This window comes from Talpa occidentalis, unplaced genomic scaffold, assembly GCF_014898055.3.
Source record: "Talpa occidentalis isolate TD23 unplaced genomic scaffold, MPIMG_talOcc4v2.1 talOcc4.15, whole genome shotgun sequence".
Taxonomy (NCBI): Eukaryota; Metazoa; Chordata; class Mammalia; order Eulipotyphla; family Talpidae; genus Talpa; species Talpa occidentalis.
In genome coordinates this window covers 61,006,999-61,020,694 of record NW_023601543.1, presented here as the reverse complement: position 1 = coordinate 61,020,694, position 13,696 = coordinate 61,006,999, and the positions used below count along the sequence as shown (strand labels likewise).

At 43.6% G+C, this 13,696-nt stretch overlaps 1 long non-coding RNA gene across 1 annotated transcript; it reads right to left on the bottom strand.

The window, feature by feature from the left end:
* Window positions 1-3,681: 3,681 nt before the first annotated feature.
* Window positions 3,682-12,212, bottom strand: LOC129145916 (uncharacterized). Its single transcript, XR_008552085.1, has 3 exons — window positions 12,143-12,212; window positions 10,271-10,340; window positions 3,682-3,717 (listed from the first exon to the last, which is right to left on the bottom strand). It is a non-coding gene; the product is annotated as an uncharacterized LOC129145916 (long non-coding RNA).
* Between the last annotated feature and the right edge of the window lie 1,484 nt (window positions 12,213-13,696).

The following is a 13,696-nucleotide window of genomic DNA, read 5'->3' as shown; positions in this document are numbered from 1 at the left end:
AAATAGCCTACTGATCTTAGTGCAAATGCTTTAATACAGTTGGAGTTTAACTCAAAAAGTCTTGGATAATTCAAACTTTGCCTTACAATTGTGAACAAGAGAAGCTTTCATTTCTTTTGAAACAATGTACTTTGAAATTGAGACTTTTCAACCCTATATCCCATTTAACAAACAAGAAAATCAGAACAGATTAGCTGTCCAATATGACAAGCAGATGGTCTTGTCTGAACATGACCCCAATTTAATGTTGTGATTCAAACTCAGCAGACTTCACACAGTTTTCTTTATACTTTAACAACTTGAATGTGCTTAAAATATATTGTTTTATTATTTAATGCATTAATAGATCACCAATTTGTTCTAAAATTATTGCATTTCAAAAGAATTGATTTTGAATTATTTTATTTAAAGGATTTTATTTTACTTAAAATGTCATGTTTTATTTTACAATTTTATATTCTGAACGGTCCACAGATACCAGACTGCCAAAGCAGCCCATGGGAAAAAAAGGCAGAGCCCCTGCTGCAGCTGCAGAAGGGACCGTACTTTCCAAAGGGCAGGAGTAATCACTGCAGCATTTTGTAAAATGCTGTACTGAAATACAGCTAGTGACAATGGGCCTGTGGCTGCATCTAATGCTGCATACTGAAATGGCCAATATTGCCAACTTGATTGGGAATGAATGGAAAGATGAAGCTACTGACTGTATGAAAATTATTCAATACTTAAATATACAAGCAAATAAACAGTTCAAAGATAGTTTGTAATTATTATAAGCAAATTTGCAGATTCTTAGCCCAGCCCAGGACGGCAATGTCTGCAATTCTTCATTTTTCAGAAAAAGCTCTCAGCTGTAGATATCAGAGTTGATACAAAGTGTAAATTTTCATAGCCATCTTATGGATGTAAAGAAGAAGTTTTACAGCCAAGTCAGATACAAGCCAAAGTCCCTGGAATCTAAAGTAGATAAACTAAATAAATACTCCTGTCCTAGTAAAAAATCTTATAGAGCAAAGAATGACAATCCTAAGGTTATTTTCTCTCCATGTCCACGGCAACTAGGAGTTACAGGCAGGTTTTTGTGAGAAGCTCCAGAACCTGAACTCTCACATATACTTTAGTATACTAGAAGAAGGCCCCATGATTTAATAAACAAGGTTCCCATTCCCATTCCATGGTTTCAGAGACAAGGAGAACCAGTTGACAGAGAACAAAAGTTTATACAGCAGAAAACTAGATAGCCAGGAAAGAAACAAAGAATAGAGAGAGGAGCGCTTCCTACTGAGGGGATGATGAGATCCCTGCCAAATTCCCTAGCTACAACGTGACAATTTTTCTTTGAAATAGCATTTCTATCCAATTCAACCACTGCAGCATCTGCTGTGTGTCAGGTACTAGACACTGGAGACACAAAGAAAAAGGACTACTCTTTACCTCAATGAGTTTGCCACCTGGCATTTCACATATTTAGGCATATCACAGTTAGCATGTTCAAATCAGAACTCCTCAGATCACCTTGTAGTACCCAACACACCTAGTCCTACTCACTTCAGCCAAAGTCACCATCCACCTAGTTGTTTGAGCTACAAATTTATCTTATCTTTGATTCATAAATCATCCCAAAGTCAACCCATCATAGATTATTCAAGCTTCAAAAGTTTTCAAAATTAAATTCATTCTCCCGACCTTCCACCGTGTCCACCTGAGGCACCACCATATGCGAAGGTCAAGTCCTCCTAACTGGTCCTGCTCCATTTCAACCCCTGTACAAATCAGGGTGACCTTTCTACCATGTATGTCAAATGACAAGTCCCTGTTTTCAGTCTTCCAATGACCTGACAATGTACTTCAGAGAAAATTTCCAACTCTTTACCATGACCTACTAAAACTCTACATCATCCAGCCTTATCGCCTGCCAGTTTCCTCATTACTCAAAACTCTTCAAACACACTGATCACATTTCTGTCCCTCTGTACTTATAGTTCTGGTAAAAAAAAATTCTTCTTCTCCAGGTAAATTAGAATTAAGGAACGGCTGCAGCTTTAAACCAGAGCTTCCTCTGCCATTAGATCCCATTCATTGGTCAGTTAGATCAGACTAGACTAACCCTCAGATTCTACGATTCCTACCATGACAGTGCAGTTTTACAACTCAATTGTCCCTAAGAAAACTAGGACTGCAGAGAAACCACTGGGTCAGAAATACCAGCCCTGCACATTTCAAGTAGTAACTGATCTGATGCTGCAGTGCACATGTTGCCACCATCCCAGACCATTTCCCATCAAGCCCACCTAATTGCTTAGCTGTTCTGCTCAATTATAACTGAATATTGAAATGCAGAATCCAAACTCTTAAGGAACAGAAGAACACCACTCTTTCATTCTGTTTGCCATAGAGTGGAAACACAGAGCAGACCCCACAGCTCTAGTCACAACGTTGACAACCCAAGGAAAAGTCATGGGCCTTTCCTGCACAGGTCTGTGCCTCACATACATGCATACGTGAGCAATGGCACTGGCCCAATTATTAAAGCCAAGAAGAGAAGCATGGAAGTAGAGGAGGCTGCATTCCAGTCCAATGGGCTCCCCCTCATCTAAAATAAGTACATTTGAGAATGGCTGAGGTCAGCTATTCCCCTCCCCACACACATTCCTACTTACCTCACTGATGAGAAGGTGGTACCTTTCAGCCAGGCAGGTTCACACCGGCACCCACAGAAGGGCACATCCCATTGGTGGGCTGCTATACGATGCCCACTTTCCCAAGGCTCAAGAAAGTTTTGTCCCTGCTGCTAGGAAGCACCTTGGCCCAGTAGTAGACACTGACCAGCAGAGCCCCATGTGTACGTATCCCCATGCTCATTTCATCGCTCTAAGCAGCGATGCCCAAACCTGCCTCCAATCTACCATGACAGTCTATTAAAGAAAATTACCAAATCTGTGAAACACACAGTGGTCCAACAGAAAATGTAAGCCCCTGTTGACAAACAGCCCTGCTAAGAGTGGGGTTAACATCTTACAAAACTATCCTGGTGGAACTACCCACGGGTACAGACTTCTTTGACTTTACTGAACCTTTGGCATTAGGCTTCTTCCAGCTATTAAGCTTATCAGAATTACCACAAGATTCAGCCATTGTTTTCTCAGCTGTGTCACCAGACCTGCCTTTGTGTCCCCAGTGCCCTGCTCCTCATAGCCATCATTCTGAGGATTCCATCTCTAGAAATATTTTAAACAGGCAAGGAACTTCCTCTGCATTTTATATAGCTGCACAACCGGCCAAGTATCCAGAAGTTAGTCCAGAGCAAAAGGAGACTCCCTTCTGGAAGTCACACAAACTGAGGTGCTGACACCAACCTGCAGTGAAGGTTGTTCCAGGGCTTGGCTAACAGAGACTTCAAACTCTACCACATCACCAGGCTCAGAGTGTCATCCATGCTTAAACTGCTCTTGATCCTACACATCCTCACAGGCCATCATCAAACTAACTCTCTGGGAAACTCCAGCTTTGCCAGCCCTCAGGGAAGGACTTTTAGATGTTACTGAAAAGCTAAAGGAAACAATCTGGCTTGGACAATGGCTGGCCACACTCAATAAGGACAAGATTCAAGGCTATGGATAGAATTAGGCCACTTACCTGGGCAGTCTTCTGGGATATTGCTTCAGGTGAATTCAGTAGTTCCACAAGATTTGTGTTCACTTCTTCCTTTTGACCCACCTAGAATGCAGAGATCTCTGGTGATTATATCTGACATAAAAGGTAATCACTTCCACACCTAAATTTGGTTTAGACAATGTGTGAAAACTTCAAGATCTTGCACCCGTCAAAGCTCTATTCAGACATGCCTAAATTTTCCCATGGCTACTGCGGCCCTACTCTGGTGTCCAACTTCAAACACAGGTAATACATTTGCTCCATACACCACCACCTCGTAAAATTTGGCAATTGGCAACTTGTGGATTAACCCACTTTATTTCCAGTCCAATCCACACTTGAGGATAAACTCAATGTTTTTCAAGTCTGCACCACATCTTCTCCACCATCATTCCCATGCATCTAAGGTACATGGCAGGGGTTTAAGGAGTACCTGTGTCATTTTATTGCTCAGAATGTGACACCTACTCTACTTTAGTGAGCAGTCTGCCCACTCCCAATGTAATTCCAGATCAAGTACAGCTTCAATCCCTGGACCATCTACCACTTAATGCCCAGATACCACGGTACTTGCGGGATGTCACTTCTCTCTGATATCATAGGACTTAGAAATCCCCAGTTGCCCACATGCCTCTCAGACATGTTCTGTTGCTCAGATCTTTCTGACTTTTTGAACCATCTACCCTCATGAACAGATGAGATGATTGTCCTCTCTGATTTGGCAATTTGACTCTTTAATTGGCCAATAGTCCTTTAAGATTGCTTACTCTTAGAGGAGGTCATCAAGAGGAGGTAACTGCCAGTTGACCTGAAAGCTGGACCCAGTCAGTTCAAGGCTCCTAAACCCCTCCCCTGCCCTTGGAATGTAAGTTCCCCACACCAGAAGCTGCCTCAAAGACACAGCCCTGACATAGCAATGTGGTGGTGAGATGGTGTGCACAATGGTGTGTATTACTGAACCCAAATAAGGCCTCTCAATAAACTTAAATGTTCTGGCTGAGGGGTGGAAAGTCGGGGTGGAAATGGAGATCTACCTGTCTTGAAGCTGCCGAAAAAAGCCTAATAAGTCCCCTTGCTTATTAAAACTGCCACCTACCCATCTGGAGTGGTCTGTTCCTTTCTTTAGTCTCTCCTTGCCCTCTGTATATGGGGGCCAGTTTCAAGTTTGCAATACAACACTTACATCTGAGTGTGACTCAGCAGGGAACACTGCTGTTTGCTAGTCCAGCCTCTCTCTGCTTCCAATAGCATCTGGCCTTCCTGTGGAGCCTCTCTGATCTACTAACCACCCTCAGTTTCATGTACAGCCAGGCTCTCTACACCCTCACTACTATTGTGCCCAATATGTCTCTTCTATTCCTAAGGGTACCCCACCAATTTTAAGTCCCAAGGGCTATCACAACATAGCCACAGCTAAGATAAATCTGCTGATGCTAAGGCCACCTGTGGGTGCACACAAGTGTTTCCTCATAGGATGCCCAGTAAAATTCAAATGTCACTGCAGCCCCAGAGCGGCCTCACAAGGTACAGAATAGTGGTGCAGCTTGGCAAACCTTAGCCAAGTAAAGCTTGACTCAGAAGCCTACAGGCCCCTGGAAACCAAATTGAAAATTCTATAAAATTCAAGGGTCCAATAGAGGTTATGCACACAAAATAAAAAATCTACCCCTTCAAGGCCTAGGAAACTAAGGAGATATGTACAAGGTAACAGCAAATCAGAGGCAAAGGCAGAGTCCCTGCAGGCCAAGTCAGGTCCCTAATACTTGAAAGGATATGACTAACAATAAATTAGACTAATTTTTTTTCCCACAGCTAGTTGCTTAGGTATTTTATAACAGGATGTGTGCATTTCAGAGGTAAAGTACAAGGTAGGCTTAAAAGTAAAATCTGAATTAGAGTCCTTTAGGAAGACTTAAAAGAAAAGAAAAACACATTTTCCTTTTGTTTTCCTGATTTGCTGGCTTATTAGAACAACGTGGGGGAACGTGACTACCTTGTACTCTTTCAAACTGAACATCGCTGGAGTTTGTATGATGAGAAATAAGGCAGAACAGAGAGTAAACCAGAGATTACAGCAGTGAACTTCAGCTTTTTAACATTCAGACAAGGGGCACAAGTGGAGTGTCGCCAAGGAAAGACTGTTTACTCTAAGATCTGGCCAGGTGCTTCTCAAAAGTGCTCTGTGTAGTTGCCCCACCAAAGAGTAACTCATTTGACTACTGACATGCTCATAGGATGATAGAAAAGACCGGGCAATTTATTGAAGAATGACACTTTTCCAAGAGAAACTTCTATCTAGAATGACAGCACAAAGGAGTCTGGATTTCTGTCAGAGCCTCAACTGGAAGACTGAGCTGGCTGTGTATGGCAAATAGGGTGGTGCACACCAGGGGAGGAACTGCTTGAAAATGATGGTGAGGCCCTTGCATACCATATTTTGGCCAAAATCTTGACCATAGGCAACTTACAAAAATTTCAAAATAGCCAACATCTGACAGACTCAGCTCTCTGTCCTTCAGAGAGTGTCTTACACTGGTGCTATCTGAGCTAATTTTTTTCCCTAAAAAACCAACCAACCCATTAGCCATGTAGATTTGTTCAATCAGCCTCAAACCACCAGGAACAAACCTGGAGTCCGCTGGTCAGATTTGCTGACTCACTGCAGTGTGAAGGAACAAGTGGAGTCAGGACAGCTCTCAAAAGGGAAAAGGTATGTTATAGGATTTGGGGGACTAAGAGGGAAGGGGGAAGTTAGATAAATGATGGGTTCGAAGCAAGTCAGGGCAGTGTGTAAAGTCACTGTGTAAAGAAATGAACACCAGGACTCCACTACAAAGTAGCCCCAAGTTTCTATGTCCTTGGAGACAGTAAAGTTAAGACAGATATGGAACATGTTCTGGAACCCCTCATCTGCACCTGGGATGGAAACCCAGGCTTCTTCTCTGTCACAGTGTCCCAAACACTCCAGGAAAGAGTGGAGGACCTGGTCTCACTGACAGGCTATCAGAAACTTGACTTTGAAATTCATCGTTTTAGAGAACAAAGATTCTCAGTGATTTAGAAAGCAGTCACGTAGAAGAAGGTTGGGGCTACACTTCATCTGGTGTCTCTTCTGCATGCAATGTTGTAATCATTAGATTTTTTTCCCTTTAATTTGCTGCTTGGATGGATTATGGTGATAGCTTTCATGAGAGTAACCCACTCTATCTCTTGATATATTGCTGGATCCTACTTTCGATTGAGTGATAACTATTATGTAGCTTTATTTCTCCCTCCTCTCCCTTCTTTCCTTACTTCTTTATAGTCATTTTCAGGTTTTCAAATTAATGTTAGTATCTGTAGGGTAGGTAAAAGTATCAGGCTTTTCTGCCCTCCCGCCATTAGGATAGATGAGGGAACCCTGTGGTCCTGGATGCATGCCTGATGGCGGGCACATGAAGTGGGTACACCTGGGCTGAGAGACTGGACTTTTAATGGCGGCGTCACGGGGAGGCCAGCAGCAGAAGCAGCCGAGAGAGAGAGAGAACACTGCAGAGCCCAGATAGAGTTAAGACTTGCTGGGGGCTGGGAGGCTGGCAGGCCAGATGCGTGGGAGGGTGAGAATCTCCCAAGTTTTGTTTTTTTTTTTAAGATTTATTTATACAAAAACCGGGGTACAGGCCAGATGTGTGGGAGGGTGAGAGGATTCACCAGAGACAGAGCGGGGAACAGAACAGGCAGACTGACTGAAATACACTGCTGAGGGGAGCAGTGGGCACGACAGGAGAGGTCTGCCGCCCATGTGGGATTCTTGCCGGCCGGCCAGGATCGAACCTAGGAGGCTGGCAGGGCCAACCTGCCATGTACCTGGTAATCTAAATAAAAAAACCTGCAAAAGCCACTGAGGACTCTGACTCCTCCTTTACCCGGTCTGCTGGATCATAAAACCTGCACTGTGTCCTGTTCCTGTCCCTACAGTATCATAAAATAAACTGGAGAAATTCCTATATTTTCCTTTAAAACTCGGGAGGTGCTTGGGCCTCCCTGGTGGCACAGGCAGTTGAGCGCTGCACTGTGAAGCTGTCCGCAGGCCCTGCAGCACGGGTTCGGTCCTGGCCAGCTGGCAAGAATCCCACATGGGCGGCAGACCTCTCCTGTCATACCCACTGCTCCCCTCAGCAGTGTATTTCATCAGTCTGCCTGTTCTGTTCCCTGCTCTGTCTCTGGTGAATCTGCTCACCCTCCCACGCATCTGGCCTGCACCCCGTTTTTGTATAAATAAATCTGAAAAAAAAAAAAAAAAAAACAAACCTGGGGAGATTCTTATGATACTTTACGGCTGAAATGACCTGGAGGTAAACAGTCTCTTGATAATGTGCAGCTGGCTTTTTCTCTATCTGTTGTCCCAACTTGATGAATGGCAAGGGCAAATTTGACCTTCTCAAGCTAAGCTAATTTCTACTGTATCACATCCAAGCAGGACCTTTCCACTGCCCATGATTTGCCTGCCAAGTGTTTTTATAAAATTAAATCTCTGTCCTACTCTGATTAGGTCTGAAGAGTTCTAGAAGTACTAACAGCAGGAAAAACTGAGGTCATTAGTGCTTTGCAAATGAGGAAACCCAAGATAAAAAGCTTTCTCTTGTGTTCTAAACTAAGTACTTAAAAAGGCAAACTCATAAATGAACAAAAGCTAGACTAGAATTAGCAAGCATGAGTCTAGAAAATGCTGGATCAGTCAGAAAGAACGGAACTAAATGTTCTAGTTATTCTGCAGCAGCAAAATCTTCCACAGGAAACAGCTGAAATGAAAAGAGTTAACCCCTGTTGAAAATTAAGAAATTCCTTTATTATTGCCTCTTATGATTTGAATAAACAAAGAAAACCCCACACTATTAGTTTTGGCTAAGTGATTTCATAACCAAGGACAAATTACATTTGAAAGTCACTGACATTTGAACATAATTGAAATTTGAGGCCATTTCTACAATTAGAAATAGCAAGCACACATGGGCCTCCCTTGTGGCACAAGGGCTTAAGACGCAACCTATGAAGCCATCGGCAGCCACTGCAGCACAAGTTCGATCCCCCACCAGAGAGCAACCCACATGGCACAGCAGACCTCTCCTGTCTCGCCCGCTGCTCCCCTCAGCAGTGTATTTCAGTCAATCCTCCTGTTCTCCCAACTCTGTCTCTGGTGAATCCTCTCACCCCCTGCACATCTGGCCTGTACCCCAGTTCTTGTATGCATAAATAAATAAATCTTAAAAAAAAAGAAATAGCAAGCACACAAAGCCTCCTGGAGCATAGTCCTCAACGTCATTCTGGTCAAAGTTTTGTTATTGATGGGGGGGAGAAGTCCATCCCCCATCTGGGCCACCGTCTGTGTGGAGTTTGCACATCTTCCCCACGTCTGCGTGGGTTCTCTCCAGGTGCTCCAGTTTATTCCCACCTTCCAAAGACATGCATGTTTGGTTCCTCTCACACATCTAAACTGTTCCGGTAGAGAAGGTGGGGAGAGGGGGAGGACAAAGAGGAAAAGGATGGGGAGAGACCAGCAATGGAATAGAGGTTGGTTACTTCCTTGTACCCTGAGCTACCAGGATAGGCTAGAGCCACCCAAGACCCTGAACTAAAATAAGAAGATTAGAAAATGAATGAATAAAAGTTGTTTTATAGAAAGTTTTGGAGTCTTTATTTAGAAATTTAGTGATGTTTTCACGACCAGGAATATGTTGTAGGAACTTTGTTTATATCAACTACCCTATGGTAAAATCAGTTTCGTTATATGTCCTTTCACTGAACCTATCAACAATACTAAGTAAGCACTCACTGTGCTGTTGTATCTTATACTTGGTTAAAGTTAAGATTGAGAGGGGCCTCCCCTAGTTGCACAGCGGTTGAGCGTGGGCTGCGAAGCTGCCCGCAGCCTCTGCAGCACCAGTTCGATCCCCGGCCACCGGCGAGGGTCCCACATGGCCGCAGACCTCTCCTGCCGCCCCCACCGATTCCCTCAGCAGTGTATTTCGTCAGTCTGTCTGTTCTGTTCCCCACGCTGGTGAATTCTCTCACCCTTCCATGCTTCTGACTGTACCCAGTGCTTGAATAAATAAATAAATCTTTTTTTAAAAAAAAAAGTTAAGATCAAGAAAAAAAATAAACCTAGTGTCTCACCCCAATTCAGTCCCTCAATATGTCTGTTCTTGGACAACTACACATCCAAAGTCTCAGTTGTTTGAGTCATGACATACAGATCTCACTGAGATGCCTAAACATAACACAAGAACAAGACAGAAAAACTTTGGGGCTGCAAAGCACTGGAAAATGTAGCCATTACTGCTGATGGGCCAAAAACGCAAGTATTAATGCAAGTAGAGGCAGGTAGTACCAATTTGGAGATAAATCCTATGACAACAGGGATAATCTACACATGGTAATAAATCACCTTTAGAAGTCCTTAGTGTTTTCTGAAAAATCCTCTAGATTAAATTCACAGCTCCAGCACTGAAAGTTAATTGTATTCAGAAGACAATTGACATATGAGGGAACCAAGAAGAAAGACAAATGAAAATGTAAAGAGTTTCAAATCCCTGATCTATGGCTGCCTCATGCAATGAGTCTTTAAAAAACAAGTTACCTCAAATCAAGTTGTAGAGTCTTTTCCCAACTGGCTCAAGTAGTTAAGTATCAGGCAGCGCATTACAGAGCTGAAAGGCAGACACAGGATTTAGATATCAGAACTTAATTCCACTTAAGAATAGTTTAGAAGAAAGTTAAAAAGTGGCTCAATTAAGTGTTCTCTCTGAAGTCATTCCACAAATACTGACTTCAGTTCCTTGGTAAGCTTCTCACACATTAACTAAACTTCCAAACACACATGCACTTCATATTAATCAAAGATAAAAATATGCTGCAGTTCCTGACTGACAAACCACTCTGTTATTCAACTAGACCACTAATTCCCCCAAACCAGGAAATGACAGAAGAAAACAGCAGATAGAAATTATGGAGAGGGACTCCCCGGTGGCACAGCGGGTTGAGTGCAGCGCTGGGTAGCTGTCTCCAGCCTCTGCGGTGCAGGTTCGATTCCAAGCTGTCCCGGGAGAGTCCCATATGACACAGCAGACCTCTCCTGTCTTACCCACTGCTCCCCTCAGCAGTGTATTCATCAGTCTGCCTGTTCTGTTCCCCACTCTATCTCAGGTGAATCCTCTCACCTTCCTGTGACTCTGAACTGTACCCCAGCTCTTGTAGAAATAAAAATAAATCTTAAAAAAAATAAAAAAGAAATTATGGAGTGAGAGGCATAGTATCTAAACAAAAGAACACAACTAAGTACCTAACTGAAATGTAGTTTGTCTCTCTTTATACAGACAGCTTCCTGGCCTGCTAGTTGGATACTAACACCTGAGACTTATTTTTCATTTTGGCAAGCAGGGTATGCCCTTTTAACTTTGACGCAGGTAATTCCAGTTAGAAAAAGCACAGCCATCAATAGTCACCTGTGGGAAAAACTGATGCCATCTTTAAAAAGCCTGTCAGTTATTTCATATTATGCCCATGTTTGCTTTTTTATGCTTCAAATGAAAACTATCAATTATTAAACACCCAAAGTTCCAGGAATTGTGCAAAACATTAAAACTGCCTCTTCTGTTGCACTCATTTTTGCATGACATTGACATTTCAGTTCCACTATCATAAAATCAAACTTTAAGACTAGCTGTAGTGCCAATAAAGCATGGAGCAGGTTCTCTATGGACCCAGGCAGATGGGTAAAGGAGAGTCCTGGAGCCCTCAGTGGCTTTTTCAGGCTTTTAATGATCTTTCTGCACCACTTGTAGTGAGATAACCGGGTACAGGGCGTGCAGGTAGGAGGGCCAGGAGACTGGCAGGGCTCCTAGCTCCCCTCACTCTGCTCCCCAATCTTTACTCTTTTTGGGTTCTCTGGTGTTCTCTAGTGCTCTCTACTACGCTCTGCTGCAAGGTCCTCTGCAGCTTCCGGTCCTCTGCTGCTGACCTTACCACAGAGGTCAATCACAGACGCCAATGACCTGGAGGCGGTGGGAAAAAAAAACCCAGATCACTTTAATTTACCATACACTAGCTCAAGAAAGCAGTTTCCGGGCCTCCCCCATGGCGCAGCGGTTGAGCGCTGGGTGGCAAGGCTGCCCGCAGCCTCTGCAGCGCCAGTTCGATCCTTGGCCACCGGCGAGGGTCCCACCAAAAAAAAAAAAAAAAAAAGAAAGAACCAGTTTCCATCCCTAGAAGCAGATCATGCAGGTTCAAGCAGAAGTGAACTGGGTTTAAAATGCCTGTCAACTGTAAACTAAACTGGACACTAAAAGTACTCCCCTCTAACCCCCCTCCCTCCTCCTCTGAGGCCTCCATCACTACCTCCCATTGCACTTCTTAACTACTTCCTGTTTCTGGAAGGTCCCCTCTAATCTAGCAATGAAGGTAAAAACCGCTGCTAGGGAGGCTCCTACAGGTCTGTACAAAACTTCTGTACCTTTTATTTTTTAGGAAGATGCCTTCATGTTTTCTGCCAATTTAACTGAAAAATAAAAGTACTTAAGTTGCCCAAATATTTCATCCACTTTTCCAACATATGCTTCGTTTTCTAAATAATTAGACCGTTGAAACAAGGCACGTCTCTTTCCTCCGTGGTACATTTACAAACTACAACATCTTCACGGGGACGGGAACGCTAATAAAACCACGCCTTCTGGACATCCTAGGCCCTGGCATTTGCTAAAGCCTCTGCGCCATCTCCGTAGTTACATCGGCCTCAAAGGTGGCTGTTGCTGATGCTGCCACTGCAATCAAAGCCTCCACTTCCCCCATGTCCATTAAACCCTCCAGGACCTTCACTCCGAAAAGAAAAAGAAGCGCCGGTTCCCACTGGCGCCTGGAGCGTCCCCAGCGTGGGCACGCCAGACGCCGCACTTCCGCAAAACGCGAGCCTCCTCGGCCACCGTACGGTGCAGAGTGGGAAAAATTATGGTAAGTGATCCACAGAAGTGCAAGTGACTGCAGGCGGAGCCTTTGCAGGCCCACCTTCAGCCTGAAAAGAGGAGCAGTAGCAACCAACTAACCTCAACCCAATGTTGATTTCTTGGGTTTGATAAATTTGCGTGGTTCTGCATAAGAGGTTAGCATTAGGGGTAGCTAAGTCAAGTATTTAGAACTTTGGTGGAGAGTGAGGTGAGGCTGATGCACACATAGAGGTGAAGATGTATCCCTCCAATTTAAATAATTGTGTAAATCAATGGCAAAACAATAAAATTTAATTTTTTTTTTTTTTTTTTTTGGTGGGACCTTCGCTGGCAGCCGGAGAACGAAACGGCGCTGCAGAGGCTGCGGGCAGCCTCGCAGCCCAGCGCTCAACCGCTGCGCCACCAAGGGAGGCCCAAATTTAATTAAATTTTTAAAAAGAATACATGGAAATGCTATATTAGCTTCCCGATTCTTGTCTACATCTGAAGTCACAGGTTTGGTTACTGTCCAAATGTAGTGTCCCTGTGAAAGTTTTAGTAAGTCAAGGAGGTGTAAGGGCAGCAAGCAAGTACCATTCATTTATAGGGAAACATTCTTGCGTTTTCCAGGACCCAAAAAGTAACCTACCAAAGCATACCAAATAACACATAAAACCTAACATGGCACTAACTTACAGTAAAAGCACAAATGCTCTGATAACTACAAAGCCTGGGCAAGTCGTTCCCAGGAAAGGGGCACGATAGGCTGCTCTTGCTGCCTCTGCGGACACACTGCCTCAGTAACAGCTTGCTGCAAAACAAGTTCTCAAGTTTATTTTCTAATTTCAACTTTTGTCATAAAAGAGAAAATCCTCTTTGGCTTTCTCTCCGTGACCCAGGGAGGTTCTGACAAAGGTCTTTCATTAAAGCAAAGTGGCATAAAGTGAACTTAGGGAAGGTGGGGTTACCTGCACTAGATTGTGTTGTGAAGTGAATTTGCTGAAGGACTGCAAATTAGTTTCTACAAGTATTGGATCTTTCAGTGTCTCTGAAGCTTGACTTGAAACGAATATTAAATAAAGCAAACA